Consider the following 23093-nt stretch of genomic DNA (forward strand, 5'->3'; position numbering starts at 1 on the left):
ATGAACTTAGCTTCTCCAGGAGGAGACAGGTCACAAGGGAAGTCCCAGAGAGATCTGAACCAATACTGAATACAACGACAGCTGGCAACAAGTAAAGACCTAGGTGGAGTTAAATAGGCAGCCAGCACAGCAGAAAATGAGGCAGCTGGGAGCCCAGCTAAAGACCAGCCGTATCACTCAAAGCCACCAGAGGGAGCCCACGAACAGAACTCAACAAAGTACCATTCATGACCACAGGAGGGAGCCCGAGAACGGAATTCACAACAGTACCCCCCCTTGAGGAGGGGTCACCGAACCCTCACCAGAGCCCCCAGGCCGATCAGGACGAGCCAAATGAAAGGCACGAACCAAATCGGCAGGATGGACATCAGAGGCAACAACCCAGGAATTATCCTCCTGACCATAGCCCTTCCATTTAACTAAGTACTGAAGCTTCCGTCTCGAAATACGAGAATCCAAGATCTTCTCCACCACGTACTCCAATTCTCCCACGACCAACACCGGAGCAGGAGGATCAACAGAAGGAACCACAGGCACCACATACCTCCGCAACAATGACCTATGGAACACATTATGGATGGCAAAAGATGCCGGGAGGTCCAAACGAAATGACACAGGATTGAGGATTTCCAAAATCTTATAAGGACCGATGAAACGAGGCTTAAACTTAGGAGAGGAAACCTTCATCGGAACATAACGAGAAGACAACAAAACCAAATCCCCCACACGAAGTCGGGGACCCACACAGCGACAGCGGTTAGCAAAGCGTTGAGCCTTCTCCTGTGACAACGTCAAATTGTCCACTACGTGGTTCCAAATCTGCTGCAACCTATCCACCACAGAATCCACCCCAGGACAGTCAGAAGGCTGAACCTGCCCTGAGGAAAAACGAGGATGAAAACCAGAATTACAAAAAAAAGGCGAAACCAAAGTGGCAGAACTAGCCCGATTATTGAGGGCGAACTCAGCCAATGGCAAAAAAGTCACCCAATCATCCTGATCAGCAGAAACAAAACATCTCAGATAGGTTTCCAAGGTCTGATTAGTTCGTTCGGTTTGGCCATTCGTCTGAGGATGGAAAGCCGAAGAAAAAGACAAATCAATGCCCATCTTAGCACAAAAGGACCGCCAAAATCTGGACACAAACTGGGACCCTCTGTCAGACACAATGTTCTCCGGAATACCATGCAAACGAACCACATTCTGAAAAAACAGCTGAACCAAATCAGAGGAGGAAGGCAATTTAGGCAAGGGCACCAAATGGACCATCTTAGAAAAACGATCACAAACCACCCAGATGACAGACATCCTCTGAGAGACTGGAAGATCCGAAATAAAATCCATGGAAATATGCGTCCAGGGCCTCTTTGGGACAGGCAAAGGCAAAAGCAATCCACTGGCACGAGAACAGCAAGGCTTGGCCCGAGCACAAATCCCACAGGACTGCACAAAGGAACGCACATCCCGTGACAAAGAAGGCCACCAAAAGGACCTAGCCACCAAATCTCTGGTACCAAAAATCCCAGGATGACCCGCCAACACCGAACAATGAACCTCGGAAATAACTCTACTGGTCCATCTATCCGGGACAAACAGTCTCTCCGGTGGACAACGGTCAGGTCTATCGGCCTGAAATTCCTGCAGTACCCGCCGCAAATCAGGGGAGATGGCAGACAGAATCACCCCCTCTCTGAGGATACCAGCCGGTTCAGAAACTCCCGGAGAGTCAGGCACAAAACTCCTAGAAAGGGCATCAGCCTTCACATTCTTAGAGCCCGGAAGGTATAAAACCACGAAATCGAAACGGGAGAAAAACAGCGACCATCGAGCTTGTCTAGGATTTAACCGCTTGGCAGACTCGAGATAAATCAAATTCTTGTGATCCGTCAAGACCACCACGCAATGTTTGGCTCCCTCAAGCCAATGTTGCCAATCCTCAAATGCCCATTTCATTGCCAACAACTCCCGATTACTAACATCATAATTCCGCTCGGCAGGCGAAGACTTTCTAGAAAAGAAAGCACATGGCCTCATCACAGAGCCATCAGAGCTTCTCTGCGACAAGACGGCCCCTGCTCTGATCTCAGAAGCATCAACCTCGACCTGAAAAGGGAGAGAAACATCTGGCTGATGCAAGACAGGAGCCGAAGAAAACCGATGTTTCAGCTCCTGAAAGGCCTCAATAGCCGCAGAAGACCAATTCGTCACATCAGCACCCTTTTTGGTCAGATCCGTCAAAGGCTTAACCACACTAGAAAAATTAGTGATGAAGCGACGGTAAAAATTAGCAAAGCCCAAGAACTTCTGAAGACTCTTCACAGATGTAGGTTGAGTCCAATCATAAATGGCCTGGACTTTAACTGGATCCATCTCGATAGTAGAAGGGGAAAAAATAAAGCCCAAAAAGGAAACCTTCTGGACTCCGAAGAGACATTTAGAGCCCTTCACAAACAAGGCATTGGCACGCAGGACCTGAAATACCATCCTGACCTGCTTCACATGAGATTCCCAATCATCAGAAAAGACCAAAATATCATCCAGGTACACAATCATGAATCTATCCAGATACTCTCGGAAGATGTCATGCATAAAGGACTGAAACACGGAAGGGGCATTGGAAAGCCCAAATGGCATCACCAAGTACTCAAAATGGCCTTCGGGCGTATTAAATGCTGTTTTCCATTCATCGCCCTGTTTTATACGCACAAGATTATACGCTCCTCGAAGATCTATCTTGGTGAACCAACTAGCCCCCTTAATCCGAGCAAAGAGATCGGACAACAGAGGCAAAGGGTACTGAAATTTGACCGTGATTTTATTAAGAAGGTGATAATCTATACAGGGTCTCAGAGAACCATCCTTCTTGGCCACAAAAAAGAACCCTGCTCCCAAGGGTGATGAGGACGGGCGAATATGCCCTTTCTCCAAGGACTCCTTTATATAACTCCGCATAGCGGCATGCTCTGGCACAGATAAATTAAAAAGTCGACCCTTAGGGAACTTACTACCAGGAATCAAATTTATAGCACAATCACAATCCCTATGAGGACGTAGGGAACTGGATTTGGGCACATCAAATACATCTTGGTAATCCAACAAAAATTCAGGGACTTCAGAAGGAGTAGAGGAAGCAATTGATACCAAAGGAACATCGCCATGTACCCCTTGACAACCCCAACTAGACACAGACATTGCTTTCCAATCCAGGACTGGATTATGAACCTGCAGCCATGGCAAACCCAACACAACAACATCATGCAAGTTATGCAACACCAGAAAGCGAATAACCTCCTGATGTGCAGGAGTCATGCACATGGTCACTTGAGTCCAGTACTGAGGCTTATTCTTGGCCAATGGCGTAGCATCAATTCCCTTTAGTAGAATAGGGAATTGCAAAGGCTCCAAGATAAAACCACAGCGCCTGGCAAATGCCAAATCCATCAAATTCAGGGCAGCGCCTGAATCCACAAAAGCCATAACTGAGTAGGATGACAGAGAGCAAATCAAAGTAACAGACAAAGTAAATTTAGGCTGTACAGTACCAATGGTGACAGACTTAGCGAACCTTTTAGTGCACTTAGAACAATCAGAGATAACATGAGTGGAGTCACCATAGTAAAAACACAACCCATTCTGACGTCTGTGATTTTGCCGTTCAATTCTGGTCAGAATCCTGTCACATTGCATAGACTCAGGCTCCTGCTCAGAAACCACCGCCAGATGGTGCACAGGTTTGCGCTCCCGCAAACGCCGATCAATCTGAATGGCCAAAGACATTGACTCATTCAGACCCGCAGGCGTGGGGAACCCCACCATAACATCCTTAAGGGCTTCAGAAAGACCCTTTCTGAAAATCACTGCCAGGGCACACTCATTCCATTGAGTAAGCACAGACCACTTTCTAAACCTCTGGCAGTAAACCTCAGCTTCATCCTGACCCTGAGACAGAGCCAGCAAGATCTTTTCTGCCTGGTCTACTAAATTAGGTTCCTCATAAAGCAATCCAAGCGCCAGAAAAAACGCATCCACATTTAGCAATGCAGGATCTCCCGGCGCCAGGGAGAATGCCCAATCTTGAGGGTCACCACGCTGAGTAGGGTCACCAGAGGAGCGGGGTCTCAGAGCCAGAAACAATTTGCAATTATTTTTGAAATTCAAAAACTTAGATCTATCTCCAGAAAACAAATCAGGAATTGGTATTCTAGGTTCTAACATAGGATTCAGAACCACATAATCCTGAATGCTTTGTACCCTAGCAGTGAGATGATCCACACTAGAGGACAGGCTTTGAATGTCTATATCTGCAGCTGAGTCCTGAACCACCCAGAGATTAAGGGGAGGAGAGAGGCAAAACACACTGCAGAGAAAAAAAATGAGCTCAGGACTTCTCTTATCCCTCTTTTGCGATGCATTAACACTTTCTTGGCCAGCTGTACTGTTATGGACCTGGTGGTTAGGAACACTTGAAGCGACCTGATAGGTAAACCAGAAATATAGGACAAGCTCTGGGGATGTGGGAACTATAGTGACCGCAACCCTGATCCTATCACACACACTATAGGCAGCCGTGGAGCGTTACCTAACTCTCCCTAGACGCCTCTTCACAGCCTGAGAGCTAGCTACCCCTAGAGAGAAACAAAGCCTCACTTGCCTCAGAGAAATTTCCCCAAAGTAAAGGCAGCCCCCCACAGATAATAACGGTGAGTTAAGAGGAAAATACAAACATAGAAATGAAAACAGGTTTTAGCAAATGAGGCCCGCTAATAACTAAATAGTCAGAAGATAGCAGGGGAACTGTGCGGTCAGTAAAAAATGCTACAATAATATCCACGCAGAGAATACAAAAAGACCCTCACACCGACTCACGATGTGAGGGGCGCAACTCTGCACCCCAGAGCTTCCAGCTAGCAAGGAAATAGCATATAAGCAAGCTGGACTGAACTCATCATATACTGAGAAACATTTTCCAAAAGCAATAAGCAAAAATGAACTACCATGAACTTAGCTTCTCCAGGAGGAGATAGGTCACAAGGGAAGTCCCAGAGAGATCTGAACCAATACTGAATACAACGACAGCTGGCAACAAGTAAAGACCTAGGTGGAGTTAAATAGGCAGCCAGCACAGCAGAAAACGAGGCAGCTGGGAGCCCAGCTAAAGACCAGCCGTATCACTCAAAGCCACCAGAGGGAGCCCACGAACAGAACTCAACAAAGTACCATTCATGACCACAGGAGGGAGCCCGAGAATGGAATTCACAACAGTGATGGCCGAGGATGACCATCATTAAGAATGGAGGCATGTAAGAGGGTGGTGCTGTTATGGACAGTAAGGAACATGCTGTCACTTTAAGAGGCTGCACCCCCTTGTCTGGCATAATGGAATGTTCTGCTTCTCCCCTGCAATAATCGTTGTAATGAACTAGTCTGAGCACAGTGCAGGTGTGGAGCTGGAGCAGCGTGTGTGAGCTGAGGCTGGTGCAGAGAGGACTTTTGTGCTGATAGCTGAAAGAGAGAAAGACTGTGTCCTGATATAGCTGCAAGAGAGCCACGAGGATTCAGAGAAAGGGATTTACAGTTACCAGGAGCATCCCTAGGATCCAGAAGCAAGGAGAAGACCACGCTTCATAGAGCTGACAGAAAGCCGTGCGCACCACCGTATAGACTGCTGGGGGCCCCCCTGGGACTGGAGCTGATTCTCCAACATCACCGTGAGTTTGTTCCTGTTTGGTGCACCTGTTAGGGCCTAGTGTAGGCTTCAATAGTCAGTACACGGGAGCCGTGTGGCCTGCTTAGTAAAGGCCAGGGAGGTTATACATAGAGTAGCATCATCACTTGTTTATTGTTTACATTTGCTTGTTAGACATATTTTGAGTCTGCGATAGTTGGAGCACCGTGCTGTTTTTCCGAAAAAGTTAAAGTTCATAACTCTTGTGAATTGTCTGTTGCCATTGTATACCCCTGTTTGCATCTTCCTCATCCCCTTCATTCCTTGCCTTCCAATAAATCTACCCTTTGTTGTTTGCATCTCATCTTGTGTACAGTAGTCTTCCTGCACAGTGGTGGTCCCCCGGCCATCGCTTCAAAAGATTGCATGCATCTTCCTTTATTATTATCATCTGAAGTAGTGCAAGGGATATTGCAGCTTTTCTAGCTTCCCTAGTGGCCTGCAGTAGTAAAAAGGTTAATGCAGCTTCCCTGGTGGCCTACAGTAGTAAAAGGTTAATGCCAGCATGCCTAATGATCTAGGGCATTGAAAAAGTTAGTGCTAGTGTAGCTGATGCTGTAGGGTGCTGGAAGGGTTAATGCCCCCTGCCATGATGCTGTAAGTTAGTGGGAGCATTAATTTCAACTTTCTTAATAGTCTACAGCAGTGGAAGTGTTAATGCCAGATTACCTGATGGTCTAGGGTAATTAAAGAGTTAATTCAGCTTCCTTGATGGTCTGCAGTAGTCAAATGGTTAATGGCAGCATCCCCGATGGTCTAGTGCAGTGGAGAGGTTAATGGCAGCTTCCATGACAGTCTAAGGTAGTAGAGGAAAATTGCAACTTCTATGATGGTCTAATGCCGGCTCGTCTAATGATCTTCGATGGTAAGAAGTTAACGTTTGTTCCCCTAATATTCTGGTCTAGTAGATGTGGCTACATTCTGCCCTGGTAACTTTGGTCGGTGAAAAAGTTAATGTCCCCATTTATGGTGGTCTTCAGTTTATGGAGAGTTAATGCACTTCCCTGGTGGTCTAATGTAACAAAAGGGTCAATACTTGTCTTCCTGGGCAGTAAAGTGTAAATGTCACTATTGCTGGTGGTCTGTGGTAGAAGAAAGCTTAATGATGGCTTCCTTGGTAGTCTAGGGTAGTAAAAGAGTAAATGCCGACTTCTGATGGTCTCCAGACGCTAAGGTGTTAACGCTTGTCTCTTTGGTAGTCTGGGGTGGTAGAAAGTTTAATGTCCACATGCCTGATGGTCTACGACAGTGAAAAAATTAATTTGACCAGCCCTGGTTGTCTGGGGACCCCCAGATATTTTATTTTGAGATTGGGACTTTATAACCCCAAGAACGACGCTTTACAGCCAGATCTTGAATGGAACAACGATGTGCAGTATCGGATTCTGCTCTATTCATTGTCTATGGGACTTAACAGTCACATAGGCAATGAGTGGAGTGAAAAACAAGCATAAGCACCTTCTCTCTATTCAGCCCTGTTCTGGAGGTTCCAAAGTCCCGATCTTGGAATTTCTGGGAGTCCAAGAGGTCGGACCTCCAGTGATCATCAAGTTATCCTTTATCCTATGGGTAACAAAAGAGTTAATGATCCCATCCTTTGCAAATACTGCAAGTCTAGTGGGTTCCTTTGTGTCCTACTCTATGCTGGAAAAGGTGTTTGGTCTTTGTTACGAAAGGCTCCGTGACTATTTATTGGGCCCCTACCTTACATGGTGGAGGCACTTGGGGTAATTTCACCCTTTTATAATTTTTTTTCACTTCTAACTTTTAGGTCTTCTACGCTGACAGTCCCGGTTACTTCTCCAGAAAGGATTCCCGCAGTGTTTCTATCATCTACCCTGACACGAGCCGAGGTTATCGGCCACTTGTCCAAGTCAGAATGAGTCCGGGGAGGACGAACCTTTCCAAATTACAAGTTTATCAACTGCCAAAATGTTTTGGCAGACTCTTGTTAATGTCAAAAGCTGCGTACGTCTGCCGCCCTGGGGACGTGGAACGGTGAATAGCCTGGAAGGTGACGAGAACATGAAGGTTGCTCAGGACGTCCATTATGGTTTACGAGAGGAGAGCCTGCCCGTCTGTCAACCGTATCTGCAATATTCGCCAAATTACCGGCGCTGGTTCATTATCGCGCTCATTATCGTTGAGGACAGACTTTATCTAGATATACTCTGCCTAATCACACTTTTATCGGGTTGGATGTGGTTTCAGGTCCTGCCATGAGGGTCATTAGGATAATCACTGGAAAATATTTCTAAGCTGTGGTTGGATTACACATTGAACAATATCTGTGGCAATTTTGCAACATTTGCAACGTTGGGTTTTTTTTTCTTCCAGATATTTTTCTTTGTTAAAGGAACCTTACCACCAGAATTTTTGGCATAATTTTACCTCTGAGACCAGAAGAAGTGATGTCCATTGCCAATTGTTGGCCACTATGGCAGAGACTATGATTGATAGCAACAATCATGAACGCAATCTTCCATTCTCCCAATAGGTGATATTTAATATTTTTGTTGATATGCCATAAATACGTATAATTGGAACATCCCATGTCCTCAATATCAGATCGGTGCGGGGATCCAACACCCAACACCAGCACCGGCTGCAACCAGATCCTGTGGTTGCAGAGAGTACACAGCTCCTTACGCCATGTAGTGGTCATTCTTGGGTACTGCATCTAAAACACATTGGCAGCTAATTCCTTACAGTGTTTATGACAGTTTCCGGCATAAAACACTTTGAAAAATTACAATTTTTTATTTGCTCAATGGGAAGTTGCTCAAAGATTTTGTGAATTTGGGCTTTCTCACACCAGTTTGGGGCGACCCTGTTAAAATGGGGAAGGAGTTTGGATGGGAAGTTGCTAACGCCAGTCAATTCTTAAACAATAGATGCATTTCTTAAGTTGATGTTACTGTTATAATATTCCATTTCTGGTGAGGCACACGCCACTAAAAAGATGTGCCAAATTCATTAAGTGGTTTGCACATTTTAATGAATTTGGCACATCTTACTCTTACAACGTCCTCATTAACACCGGCATATGGGACATCAGTCTTAAAGGGGTTGTCAATACTTGTGGTTCAAGCCTACAGTTACTCTATATGATTGCAAACTTGTGACTTCTCACAGAGCGTACACTGTGCGCTGTCAGGATTCTCTGTTGCTGGAGTCGGGAGCGGGCGGGAGCTTGGCCACTAGTATATGATTTGCAAACACATGCCGTCTAGAAGTGCACGACCTCACGTAATACCAGTGAAGTGAGTCTAGTTGGAATGTCGCTGGAAGTATGTAAATTCCATACTTCTGGTCACATGATCGCCCACTCCCAGTGCCGGTTTCGGAGAATCCTGACAGCGCTTAGTGTCCACACTACTCTTTGACTGCAGGCTTGAACCCCAAGCATGGAGACTTGAGTCCCAGCCCTTTAATTAATCAGGGCCATTAACGTCTATAGTAGTCGAGCTTCAAAACCCGAGAACGGCTGCTACGCAATACACAAAACTGAGCGAATTCAAGTCTGGACACTCTACCTAAAGAATCAGCAACAACTGATCAGTGGTGGTGCCAGATACTGATATTGAGGGTTTATGGTAAAAATCGTCATCAGTATCAGAATCCTGGAAAACCTCTTACGTATTCCTGTTGTCCATGTTTGTGTCCTCACAGGACCAGTATGATCTGGAAGCCAGTAAGCATCTAAATCACATGTTACATGACCCGATCAGGTTCCGTGGATGATTCGATAAGCACTTACTCACCTTCATACTCCTTCAGTGGAAAAAATGGTGGTGATAGCTTAAGATTAAGTTCCTGGAGTCACTGCTGGAGGCCTTACTGTGGTAATAGTCCATGACCTTTAGTTCTAATATTTAGCCTTCACACCTTTTCTCCAACACAGATACAGAACCAGGTAAAGTAAAACTTTTTATCCAGCTCCCTGAAAATAGTAGTAAGAGCATTGATGCTTTTGATCTTGGTTTCATTAGATGATATTTCGGACTTTAATATGATTCCATGATCTTAGCTCTGACCCTTATATTCAAGTTGCAGCAATTGTACATCCTTGGCCGGTAAAAAGTAAGTCTACAGCACTCTGTCAAATAGCAAATAGGAGGAAAAAGAACAAGAAATACTGCAGCACTCAGGCCAAGGGAGGTAGTTAAATGACCTCTAAGTGTCTTGAACTGACAGTCTTCTCTCCCACGAGAACCGCACATTTATATTTTCTAACAGATACAATTGTAGTCTTGAGTTTTCACCATGTTCTTGGCCCCGAGCATTATTTCTTGTTGTTTTTTTGTTCCTGTATACTTTTTGATCTGTATTATACCCCAAACTTCTCCCATGGATCCGTCTATAGAAGACCAGCTGCCCATTCTTTAGTAAGGATACTGATTTTTTCAGAAGCTCCAGAGACCTAACATTCACGCCAGATATTGGGAGTTAGCCGATTGATCTGGAACACGTAGCACGCTCTTTAACTTTGCATTTTTCTATTATTGTGCTGGGTCTGTGTTCTCTATTGTACTCACTGTATTCACCCTCTCTTTTCTATCTGTGAGCTTATACTGATTTTATATGTATTCTTTATATTTTACAGCATTTTGCAAACGTTTTAGGCAGGTGTAGAAAAAATGCTGCAAAGTAAGAAGCATTCAAAAATAAAAGTGTTATTAGTAGTTTATTTTTATCAATTAACAAAGTGTGAAGTGAATGAACAAATGAGAAAACTAAATCCCATCAATATTTTGTGACTACTCATCTCCTTCCTAATCAGTATCTGGTGACCACCCGCCAAGTCCATCACTCCTTCTCATCACTTGTACACAGGTTATGGAGGATCTCGGCAGGAGGTTGTTCCAAACATCTTGGAGACCTGACCCCAGATCTTCTGTGTATGATTCTTGTGTGGATCCTTCGGTCTCTTCATGAGATCCCAGATAGACTGGACGATGTGAGATCAGGGCTCCGTGGGAGCCGGACCATCACCTCCAGGACTCCTCGTTCCTAATGACATTGGCTGGATGTTGGGGGTCGTTGTCCGGCTACAGAATAAATTTGGAGCCAATCAGACGCCCCCTGATGGTGTCACATGATGAATAAGTATCTGCCTGGATTTCTCAACATTGAGGACACCATTGATCCTGACCAAAATCCACTGCTCCATTTGTTGAAATGCAGCCACAAACTTGCAGGACCCTTCACTGTCCGTCACTGCTCCTGAAGACCCTCATTATTGTGCTTCTCGCCAGTAGTCATATTTTAACATATTTTCTGTGGCAGTATTGCTGTTCCAATTTCATGTATTCAATGTTTGCATATTACAGCATTTTAGAGTTCAGCTTGGTTATATTGAATAGCCATGATGGTGTAAGCAGGTTCAGAAATGCAGTAAAGCAGGGATTGCAGAACAATGCTGTATAACGATATTATTTAATTTTTAACAAAAAGATGAACATGATCTCACAGGGAATTAATAAACAGGAATCAAGGGAAGTACATAAATAACGTCTGATAGTTAAAAGTCACTTATCGTAGTCTGCTTTGATCCTCATCCACATACAGTCCGATGGGAGTTGGAGTAATGGCCTGAGCGGTGTCCCCAGATGGGTTCTAGCAAATCATGGCCGAGCTTCCGGTTTTGCCCGCTGAGCCCCTAGTCCATAATTCTGTCTCGACTAGTCTCTGTTCCACACGTGCGCTGATACGCATATATCAGCAATGGGGAACGCACCTCAGGGTCCTGCCACTGACACCCGCTCCCCCACAAGAGCACTACACCCTGTTTGGCCGGGCGTGGCACTCGGAACCCTCGCTGGCTCACTGGAGCGTTCACCTAAGCTGTGGTGGGTCTCTGCACTGCCTCTGTAACTGCAGAGCGTGCCACAAACCTCTCTCTGCTTTGACTGCCGGCGGGAAACTCAGAGCACTTTCCCGCGCTTTCTGCTCACCGCTCGTCTTAGCCACGCCCCATCTACCCGGGTCACGGGACCTGTGCGGTCCCCCATTCTTTTCCCCTGGCAACGCTGGACGCAGCCTCCACAGTTCTGGACATGGCATGACGTATGTACTCACAGCCCGGCTTCCTCCTTACAATGACATGCACCCGTTCACACTTGTCTTATTCTGGTTGATCAGTTTTCTGGTTTATATTATCTGAGAGCAGAATGAGGTAGGGGCACAGACGCTGTTTCCATTGACATGTAATTTACTAGACTTTGAGTTGCTGTTTCCATAAAATTAATGTTTTATTAGCAGAAGATTATCTGGTCCTACCACACACCCCACTGAGTAGCAACTTTCTGTCAATACAGTGGTGTGCACAGAAGGCTGCCAATCACTTGTGTGAGCGGTGTTATACACAGCTTAGCATTCAGAGAACTGTTAGATCTGCAGCAGATAAAACAGGGACTATATGACAACTGCTGCACCCAGTAAACCAAGTGACACGTCGGAATCAGGGTCTAGGTCCCTACATCATGCTCCTGTCAAATTACATAGTAAAACCTGCTGACAGATTCCCTTTAAAGAGGACCTTTCACCAATTCATGTTGAACTGTTGAACATCTCATGATAGGGAAAAACAGTGAGCTGTCTCAAGACCTTCGCAAACTTATTGTTGCAAAACCTACTGATGGCATTGTTCATCAGTGTGACACGTACAGGCACCAGGAGAAAGCAGTAAATGTATTGCTGTTCCCTGATGCGGTGTGCTGAATTAAACTCATCGTTGTCGTGAGGTCTCCCTGCGATCAGAGAGACCAGACGACACTGATGGGAGTTGGAGTCAGCACCCGCTGTGTGTGCATATTGTGTATTAAATAAATAAATTAAAAATGGTGTAGGGTCCGCCTTAATTTCCTAACCAGCTGAGGGAAAGCCGACAACTGGCGCTGATGTTAATAATCAGGAAAGGGCCAATAGTCATAAAGGTTCCTAGCGTATTAATAACTGCTCACAACTGTTTGCTTAGCCTTTACTGGTTATTATAGGGGGGACCAAAAAAATGATGTGAGGTCCCCCTATATTTATTAACCAGCAAAGGCTAAACAGTATCAGTAATATCAGGACGTGTGAAGGGTACCTTTCTTGGAGAAAATCCCGGAAAACTTTTAATTTGGATGTGAATGGAGTGTAAGTCAAGATACAACTCAATATTTGACAAACAAATCAAAGTTTTTGCCAAGTCACTCAACTGTTTGCATTGGATTAAACTGAGAAATGTTGATGCAAATGGAGATCTACTTTAATTATTGTCCAGATCTTTAATTGTGTGATGGGATGAAGGCAGAATTGATAAATATGTGCAATACTCCCTTCATTAATTCTTCGCGAGGTCAAAAGAAAACTCCCTGTTTATGTAGTTAATCCAGGGATGTGGCAACAATAATGATGGTTTTATAAGTAACAGCCTCAATTTTATTCCGGGCCTCGAACTAAAATCATTGAAAAAGTGCAACATACTAATTACAGAAGATAAGAGAGTCGTTTGTTACATAGCCGGTCGATGTTTTGGCTCCCGCTACATAATCCTGCAGAAATGAAGCTCTGATATATTGTAGAATTAATTGCTTTGTTATTTTTGTAATTAGTGATTGCTTGTATGTATTGATTGGTCTGAGTAATGGCCTTAAATGGCTATAATGTGTTAAAGGATTAACTCAATTCTAGGAACACGATGGAGCCGATGAAGACGACACATCAATAATGAAGATGGGCTCTCGAAGAACGTGGAGGAAATCATCCCCAAAGTATATCTTCATCATTTCTTAATGGAGCAGCTATATAAGGTGCAGGGGTAAAGTCACAGCCTGACCCTTGAGTCTGAGAGGGCCCCTGTTCCATATAAAAAGATATCAGTATCAGAAATGTCAAATATTAACAGGGGAAGGGTGGCTTTACACGTTGTTTTTGAGAACCAGTAGCTTTAAAAGTTATGCAGAAAAGGTTACAACAGTTAACCCCTTCAGTGAACACCATGAAAAAATAAAAATGAGGCAAAAAATGATGCTTTATCGTCATAGCGCCAAACAAAATTTGGAATAAAATGCGATCAAAAAGGAAAATGTAAATAAAAATGGTGCAGCTGAAAACGTCATTTTGTCCCACAAAAAAACAAGCCGCCATACAGCTCAATCAGTGGAAAAATAAAAAAGTTATAGCGCTCAGAATAAAGCGATGCAAAAATAATAATTTTCTTCGATAGAATAGTTTTTATTGTGTAAAAGCACCAGAACAGAAAAAACTATATAAATGTGATACCGCTGTAATCATACTGACCCGAAAAATAAAGCTGTCTTTTCAATTTTACCAAATGCGAAACATTTAAAAAAAAACAACTAAAAAATGTTGGTATTTGTTTATTTTGCCTGCCAAAAATTGGAATAGAAAGCAATCAAAAAATGTCATGGACCAATAAAAGCATCAACTCATCCTACAAAAAAAACCCTCACATGACTCTGTGGGCCAAAATATGGAAAAATTATAGTTCTCAGAAGTTTTAGCAAAAAAAAGCATCTTTTAGTGTGTGACAGCTGCCAAACAGATTGCCAGATCTAAATCTGGTATCGCTGTAATCTCACCAACCCAAGGAATAACGTTGCCTAATCACTTATACCACACGAGGAACGGCATACAAAATAAATAAAACCAGTTCTTTATGTGCTGTTTATTTGTTCATTCTGCTTCCCAAAGATCGCAGTAATGCTCACATTTATCCTGCGCTCTACGCTGAGTGCTTACATCGGGGTTTCCATGTAAATCTCTGAAATACGTGAATTAGACAGAACTGCAATCTGATGATTCCCTATAATGAGGCAGATGGAGGCACTGAGGGGGCACTGTTTGGCCTATGACCCGCGGGGTCTGTCTTTTTTGTTGTACATAAAAGTGTCATCAGCCACAGTTTTGTGCACCTCTGAAAAGAAAGACAACTCTGAACAGCAGCCAGACAAAGTCCAGAGTAACTCTCCTGAATGGATCCCTCAGGGGTTTCATTTCAATAATGTCACTCTGAGATATAGATGGAAACCCAATGTAAGTGCTCAGTGTAGTGCGCCAGATAAATGTGATTCAAAATGTTCCCAATAAAAGCTTTAATCAATCCACAAAAAAAGCAAGTCCCTACTTAGGTCCGGCACCTGTGGAAATGTTGCTAGTAGTACAAAAGCTCTGTAAAAGGAAAACAGCTCCTCACACCCCAAAAGTAATTTTGTGCTCCCAATCTAAATGCCCCTGTCCCTTCTGAGCCCCACAATGTACCTAAACCACATTTAGCATCCACATGTTTGGCATTTCTGTAGTGATGAGAGTCCACCTAATTTACGGGTGAATGTTTCCAGAAGTATGAGCTCGGCACAATGTACTGGTCACTGCAATGTACTGGTCACTACATTGTACTGGTCACTACAATGTACTGGTCACTACAATGGCAGTTTGCAATTTTCACTTCATGGAAAACATTCATGGAGTTAAAATCGTCACTACACCTGTAGATAAATTCAAAAGGGTATAATTTCCAAAATGGGGTAACTTGAAGGGAAATTCTGCTCTTCTAGCACTTAGTGGCTCTGTATATGGAGTCAGCAAACTATTCTAGGAAAATCTGCCCTCCAGGAGGCAAATAGCGTTCCGTACCTTCTGAGTCTTGCTATGTCGCTAAGCAGTACTGTACAGCCACATATTGGGTATTTCCACAGTCAGCAGAAATTGTGGCACAAATTTTCGTGCCATATTTAACCGTTTTCCAGTATAAAAATGTAAAATCTGGGGCTAAAACAAAATTTTGGTGGTAAAAATGTAATTATTATCTTCTTCACTGCCCAAAATTCTTTGACCTAACTGAGGTGTCAATATGATCACTGCAACTGTATATGATTTAACTGAGAGGTGTAGTTTGAAAAATAGAGTCTCTTATAGGGAGTTCTGCTGTTCTGACACCTCAGAGACTCTGCCAATGTGACATGGCCACCAGTCCAACAAAATCTGAACTCCAATATGGCGCTTCTTCCTGTCTGAGCTGTGCACTGTGCCTCAAAATTAGTTTTTGACCATCAGGCATCAGTGTACCCATGAGAAATTGCACAAAACAAATTTTCACATCTATTTTCTCCTGCTATCTATGGAAAATGAAAACATTTGGGGCTTGAACAACATTTTTGGGTAAAAAAATATTTTTTCTTCATTTCCACAGATTAATATTATAAAATTCTGTGAACCACATCTAGATAGATTCATTGAGGGATCTAGTTTCCAAAATGGGGTCACTTGTGGGAGTTTTCCACTGTTTAGGCACATCAGGGCCTCTCCTAATGCAACATGACACTGGCAAACCATCCATCAAAGTTTGGATTCCAAAACGTCACTCCTTATTTTATGAGCCTTGTCATGTACCCAAACAGTAGTTTACCCCCACATATGGGGTATCTGCATACTCAGTATAAATTGCACAACAAATTTTGAATTCCACTTTTTCCTTTTCCCTTGTGAAAATGGGGCTAAAAGGACAGTTTTGTGGGGAAATGTGATTCTTTTTATTTTCTTAGCTCTACATTATAAAATTCTATGAAGAACAGGGGGGTTCAAGGTGCTCACCACACATCTAGATACATTCCTTGAGGGTCTAGTTTCCAAAATGGTGCCACTTGTGAGGGGGTCCACTGTTTGGGCACATAAGGGGCTCTCCAAATGCGATATGACATCTGCAGACTATTCCATTAAAATCTTTGTTCCAAAACATCACTTCTTCCTTTCTGAGACCAGTCTTGCACCCAAACAGTAGTTTTTTACCACATAAGGGGTATCCGTGTGTAACGAGGGGCCAGGGCTGTAGTCGTGGCTTTTAATGGTGGCTGCCTCAGTGCACCTTGGCCCTCCGTCACATGCACACAATGTCCCAGCAGTAGCGTACCTTTTTGTCCGCTTTCCTGTCCATCATGGTCCTCTCTGGTCCACTGGGAGTCTCCCTTTTGAGGTTCCACACAAATAGAGACATAGTCAGGTTCCACCTTAAAACAAACAATTTTACTCAGCTCTTTTCTCAGCTTGACCAATTCACATTTAGGTTCAGCACCAGATACTTCATAAGATACATTTTCTTTCCCTGTGCTGTCCCTTACTTATTTAGGGCTATCGCATGATCGTACCATTGTCCTCGGTACTGCAGCATTCTGTCTGTGACAGGTCTGACTATCTTTAGGAGTTCCCGGTCCATTTCACACCAGACACACAGGCGTCTTCCTATATAGCTGATTGCCACCATGATGAAGCTGCCCTGCCTTCCTTTGCTTCACGGGCAATCATTACTCCTGGGCCTTGGATGAGCTGGGCTCCTTTTCTTTTAACCACTTCATGACCCAGCCTATTTTGACCTTAATGACCTGGCCGTGTTTTGCAATTCTGACTAGTGTCCCTTTATGAGGTAATAACTCAGGAACGCTTCAACGGATCCTAGCACTTCTGAGCATTTTTTCGTGACATATTGGAATAGAATTGGTCCACCGCGCTTCCCCTAGCCAGTCACGTGATCAATCACGTGACCGTGACGTCACGTAAGGTCCTGTATGCACAGTGTACCGAGCGGCTGTACAGCGCAACGCGCATCTTTCACATGCGGGCATAACTTCAGTGGCACCCTGCCACCGGCCGGGGCAATCATCCAGTGCCATTCCCTGAAGGACCCACACTGGACCTTTCTAATTACAGGATAATCCATACAGACAAACAGCTTTCAAGAGCATTTCAACATGGGATACAACTGAGCACATCAGGTAAACCCTGTCTATCTGCATCTTGAGCTGTTGCCCTATTACATATACCTGTTAATTTTAACATTCTATAATATATTAGGGGGTATCGCTCCTGCATTTCCTACTATAGAAGCATTTTTTTCTTTGTGATCTTTATTTATATCCAGTAGCAGAAGTATATTCTTTTTTCCTTGGCCCATACAATAAAGTAAGGATTGTTTTCTAGCGCAGATATAAATTGTTTTAAGCACTTAATTTTTTTATTTTCCCAAGGGTAAAAAGAGAAACTGGACCCCAAAAGTTATTATACAATTTGTCCTGAGTACGTTGATACCCCATATGTGGGGGGGAACCACTGTTTGGGCGCATGACAGGGCTCGGAAAGGAAGGAGCGCCATTTGACTTTTTCAATGAAAAATTGGCTCGAATCTTTAGCGGACACCATGTCGCGTTTGGAGAGCCCCTGTGTGCCTAAACATTGGAGCTCCCCCACAAGTGACCCCATTTTGGAAACTAGACCCCCCAAGGAGCTTATCTAGATGCATAGTGAGCACTTTGAACCCCCAGGTGCTTCACAACTTGATCCATAAAAATGAAAAAGTACTTTTTGTTCACAAAAAAATTATTTTAGCCTCAATTTTTTCATTTTCACATGGGCAACAGGATAAAATGGATCCTAAAATGTGTTGGGCAATTTCTCCTGAGTACACCGATTACTCATATGTGTTCACAAACCACTGTTTGTGCACACGGCAGGGCTCGGAAGGGAAGGAGCGCCATTTGACTTTTGAATGAAAAATTAGCTCCAATTGTTAACGGACACCATGTCGCGTTTGGAAAGCCCCTGTGTACCTAAAGATTGGAGCTCCCCCACAAGTGACCCCATTTTGGAAACTAGACCCCCCAAGGAACTTATCTAGATGCATAGTGAGTACTTTGATCCCCCAGGTCCTTCACAAATTGATCCATAAAAATTAAAAAGTAGTTTTTTTCACAAAAAATTTATTTTAGCCTCAATTTGTTCATTTCCACATGGGCAACAGGATAAAATGGATCCTAAAATTTATTGGACAATTTCTCCTAAGTACACTGATACCTCAAATGTGGGGGTAAACCACTGTTTGGGCACACGGCAGGGCTCGGAAGGGAAGGAGCGCCATTTGACTTTTTGAATGAAAACTTAGCTCCAATCGTTAGCGGACACCATGTCGCGTTTGGAAAGCCCCTGTGTGCCTAAACATTGGAGCTCCCCCACATGTGACCCCATTTTGGAAACTAGACCTCCCATGCAACTATTTTAGATGTGCGTTGACTACTTTAAACCCCTAAGTGCTTCACAGAAGTTTATTACACAGAGCCGTGAAAATAAAAAATCATTTTCCTTTCCTCAAAGATTATTTTTTAGCCCTCAATTTTTTATTTTCACAAGAGTAACAGGTGAAATTGGACCCCAAAAGTTGTTGTCCAGTTTGTCCTGAGTACGCTGATACCCCATAAGTGGGGGTAAACCACTGGTTGGGCAGACGTCAGGGCTCGGAAGAGAAGTAGTGATGTTTTGAAATGCAGACTTTGATGGAATGGTCTGCTGGCATCATGTTACGTTTGCTGAGCCCCTGATATGCCTAAACAGTAGAAACCCCCCACAAGTGACCCCATTTTGGAAATTAGACCCCACAAGGAACTTATATAGATGTGTGGTGAGCATTTTGAACCCCCAAGTGCTTCACAGAAGTATATAACGCAGAGCCATGAAAATAAAAAATCATTTTTCTTTCCTGAAAAATTATGTTTTAGCAAGCAATTTTTTATTTTCACAAGGGTAACAGGAGAAATTGGACCCCAATAGTTGCTACCCAGTTTGTCCTGAGTTTTCTGGTACCCCATATGTGGGGGTAAACCACTGTTTGGGCACTCGTCGGGGCTCAGAAGAGAAGTAGTGATGTTTTGAAATGCAGACTTTGATGGAATGGTCTGCGGGTATCACGTTGTGTTTGCAGAGCCCCTGATGTGCCTAAACAGTAGAAACCCCCCACAATTGTCCCCATTTTAGAAACAAGACCCCTCAAGGAACTTATCTAGACATGTGGTGAGCACTTTGAACCCCCAAGTGCTTCACAGAAGTTTACAACGCAGAGCCGTGGTAATAAAAAATAATTTTTCTTTCCTCAAAAATTGTTTTAGTAAGCAATTTTTTATTTTCACAAGGGTAACAGGAGAAATTGGACCCCAATAGTTGCTACCCAGTTTGTCCTGAGTTTTCTGGTACCCCATATGTGGGGGTAAACCACTGTTTGGGCACTCGTCGGGGCTCAGAAGAGAAGTAGTGATGTTTTGAAATGCAGACTTTGATGGAATGGTCTGCGGGTATCACGTTGTGTTTGCAGAGCCCCTGATGTGCCTAAACAGTAGAAACCCCCCACAATTGTCCCCATTTTAGAAACAAGACCCCTCAAGGAACTTATCTAGACATGTGGTGAGCACTTTGAACCCCCAAGTGCTTCACAGAAGTTTACAACGCAGAGCCGTGGTAATAAAAAATAATTTTTCTTTCCTCAAAAATTGTTTTAGTAAGCAATTTTTTATTTTCACAAGGGTAACAGGAGAAGTGGACCCCAATATTTGTTACCCAGTTTGTCCTGAGTACGCTGATACCCCATATGTGGGGGTAAACCACTGTTTGGGCACACGTCAGGGCTCGGAAGGGAAGTAGTGACGTTTTGAAATGCAGACTTTGATGGAATGGTCTGCGGGCGTCACGTTGCGTTTGCAGAGCCCCTGATGTGCCTAAACAGTAGAAACCCCCCACAAGTGACCCTATTTTGGAAACTAGACCCCCCAAGGAACTTATCTAGATGTGTGGTGAGCACTTTGAACCCTCAAGTGCATCACAGAAATTTAGAACGCAGAGCCGTGAAAATAAAAAATCATTTTTCTTTCCTCAAAAATTATGTTTTAGCAAGCAATTTTTTTATGTTCACAAGGGTAACAGGAGAAATTGGACCCCAATAGTTGTTGCCCAGTTTGTCCTGAGTATGCTGGTACCCTATATGTTGGGGTAAACCACTGTTTGGGCGCACGTCAGGGATCGGAAGGGAAGGAGCACCATTTGACTTTTTGAATGCAAGATAGGCTGGAATCAATGGTGGCGCCATGTTGCGTTTGGAGACCCCTGATGTGCCTAAATAGTGGAAACCCCTCAATTCTAACTCCAACACTCACCCCAACACACCCCTAACCCTAATCCCAACTTTAGCCATAACCCTAATCACAACCCTAACCCCAACACACCCCTAACCACAACCCTAACCCCGACACACCCCTAACCCTAATCCCAACCCTAATCCTAACCCTAATCCCAACCCTAATCACAACCCTAACCCCAACACACCCCTAACCCCAACCATAACCCTAACCACAAGCCAAATCTTAACCATAATTCCAACCCTAGCCCTAATTCCAACCCTAGCCCTAATTCCAACCCTAGCCCTAATTCCAACCCTAACTCTATGTGCCCACGTTGCGGATTCGTGTGAGATTTTTCCGCACCATTTTTTAAAAATCCACAAGTAAAATGCACTGCGTTTTACCTGCGGATTTACCTCAGATTTCCAGTGTTTTGTGTGGATTTCACCTGCAGATTCCTATTGAGGAACAGGTGTAAAACGCTGCGGAATCCACACAAAGAATTGACATGCTGCGGAACATACACTGCAACGTTTCCGCGCTGTATTTTCTGCACCATGGGCACAGCGGATTTTGTTTTCTATAGGTTTACATGGTACTGTAACCCTGATGGAAAACTGCTACGAATCCGCAGCGGCCAATCCGCCGCGGATCCACAGCCAAATCCGCACCGAGTGCACATAGCCTAATTCTAACCCTAATTCTAACGCTAACCCTAACCCTAGTTCTAACAATAACCCTAAGGCCACGTTCACACTTTGCGGGTTCCTCTGCGGGTTAATCCCGCAGCGGAATTGAAAATCTGCAGGGCAAAACCGCTGCGGTTATCCCTGCAGATTTATTGCGGTTTATTCCGCGGTTTCCGCTGCGGGATTACTGCTGTACTATTGATGCTGCATATGCAGCAATATGCAGCATCAATAGTAATGTAAAAAATAATAAAAATTGGCTATACTCACCCTCTGACGTCGCGATCTCCCCGGCGCTGCAAGCGGCTGTGCCGACAAGGACCTTCGTGACGTCACGGTCATGTGACCGCGGCGTCATCACGGTCATGTGACCGCGACGTCACCACAGGTCCTGTTCGGCACAGCAACTGAGACCGGACGCCGCGGGCAGCGCTGAGAGGTGAGTATAGCATGATTTTTTATTTTAATTCTTTTTTTTACACCCAAATATGGTTCCCAGGGCCTGGAGGAGAGTCTCCTCTCCTCCACCCCGGGTACCACCCACACATTAACCGCTTACTTCCCGCAACGTGGGCACAGCCCCATGCGGGAAGTAAGCGGTTCAATGCATTCCTATGGGTGCAGAATCGCAGCGATTCTGCACAAAGAAGTGACATGCTGCGGGTTGTAAACCGCTGCGTTTCTGCGCGGTTTTTCCCGCAGCATGTGCACAGCGGTTTGCGGTTTCCATAGGGTTTACATGTTAATGTAAACGCTATGGAAACTGCTGCGGACCCGCAGCATCAAAATCGCCGCGGTTCCGCGGTAAAAACCGCAAAGTGTGAACATGGCCTAAGGGTACGTTCACACAGGACTTTTTTGCTGCTTTTTTTTGCTGCTTTTTTTTATGCTAATTTAGGTGCGTTATTTTGGTGCGTATTTGGTGCGTTATTTGGGTACGTTCACACAGGACTTTTTTGCTGCAGATTTTTGCTGCAGTTTTTTGCTGCAGATTTTTGCTGCAGTTTTTTTTTTATGCCAATTTTCAGCTGCTAGGACACCTCACAATGGCTCTTCACACCTCACAATGGCTCTTCACACCTCACTAACCACACCCCTAAGCTCTTGGCTGTGAGATCCCTTCCTGCTGGCCATGATTTTCTGCACAAAAAACGCAGCAAATAATGCTACATGCGTTTTTGCAGCGTTTTTGCAGCGTTTTTTTCATCACCCATTCAAGTCAATGGGTGAAAAAACGCTGCAAAAACGCAGCAAAAACGCTGAAAGAAGTGACATGCCCTATGTCCAAAAAAAGCAGCAAAGCAGAAAATACTGATCAAACAAAAAACCAACGTGTGTGCATGAGATTTCTGAAATCTCATAGGCTTTACTGGTACTGTAAAAAGCAGCTGAAAATTAGCATAAAAAAAAGCAGCAAAAAAAAGCAGCAAAAAAGTCCTGTGTGAACTTACCCTAACCCTAGTTCTAACCCTAACCCTAGTGGAAAAATAAAAGTAAATATATTTTCTTTATTTTATTATTGTCTCTACCTATGGGGGTGATACAGGGGGGGGTTCATTTACTATTTTTTTTATTTTGATCACTGTGATAGGTTTTATCACAGTGATCAAAATGTACCTGGAATGAATCTGCTGGCCGGCAGATTCGGCGGGCGCACTACGCATGCGCCCGCCATTTTGGAAGATGGCGGTTCCCATGGAGCAGACGGACGGACACCGGGAGGCTCGGTAAGGTGGAGGGGGG

The sequence above is a fragment of the Ranitomeya variabilis genome, chromosome 3 (assembly GCF_051348905.1).
Source record: "Ranitomeya variabilis isolate aRanVar5 chromosome 3, aRanVar5.hap1, whole genome shotgun sequence".
NCBI lineage: Eukaryota > Metazoa > Chordata > Amphibia > Anura > Dendrobatidae > Ranitomeya > Ranitomeya variabilis.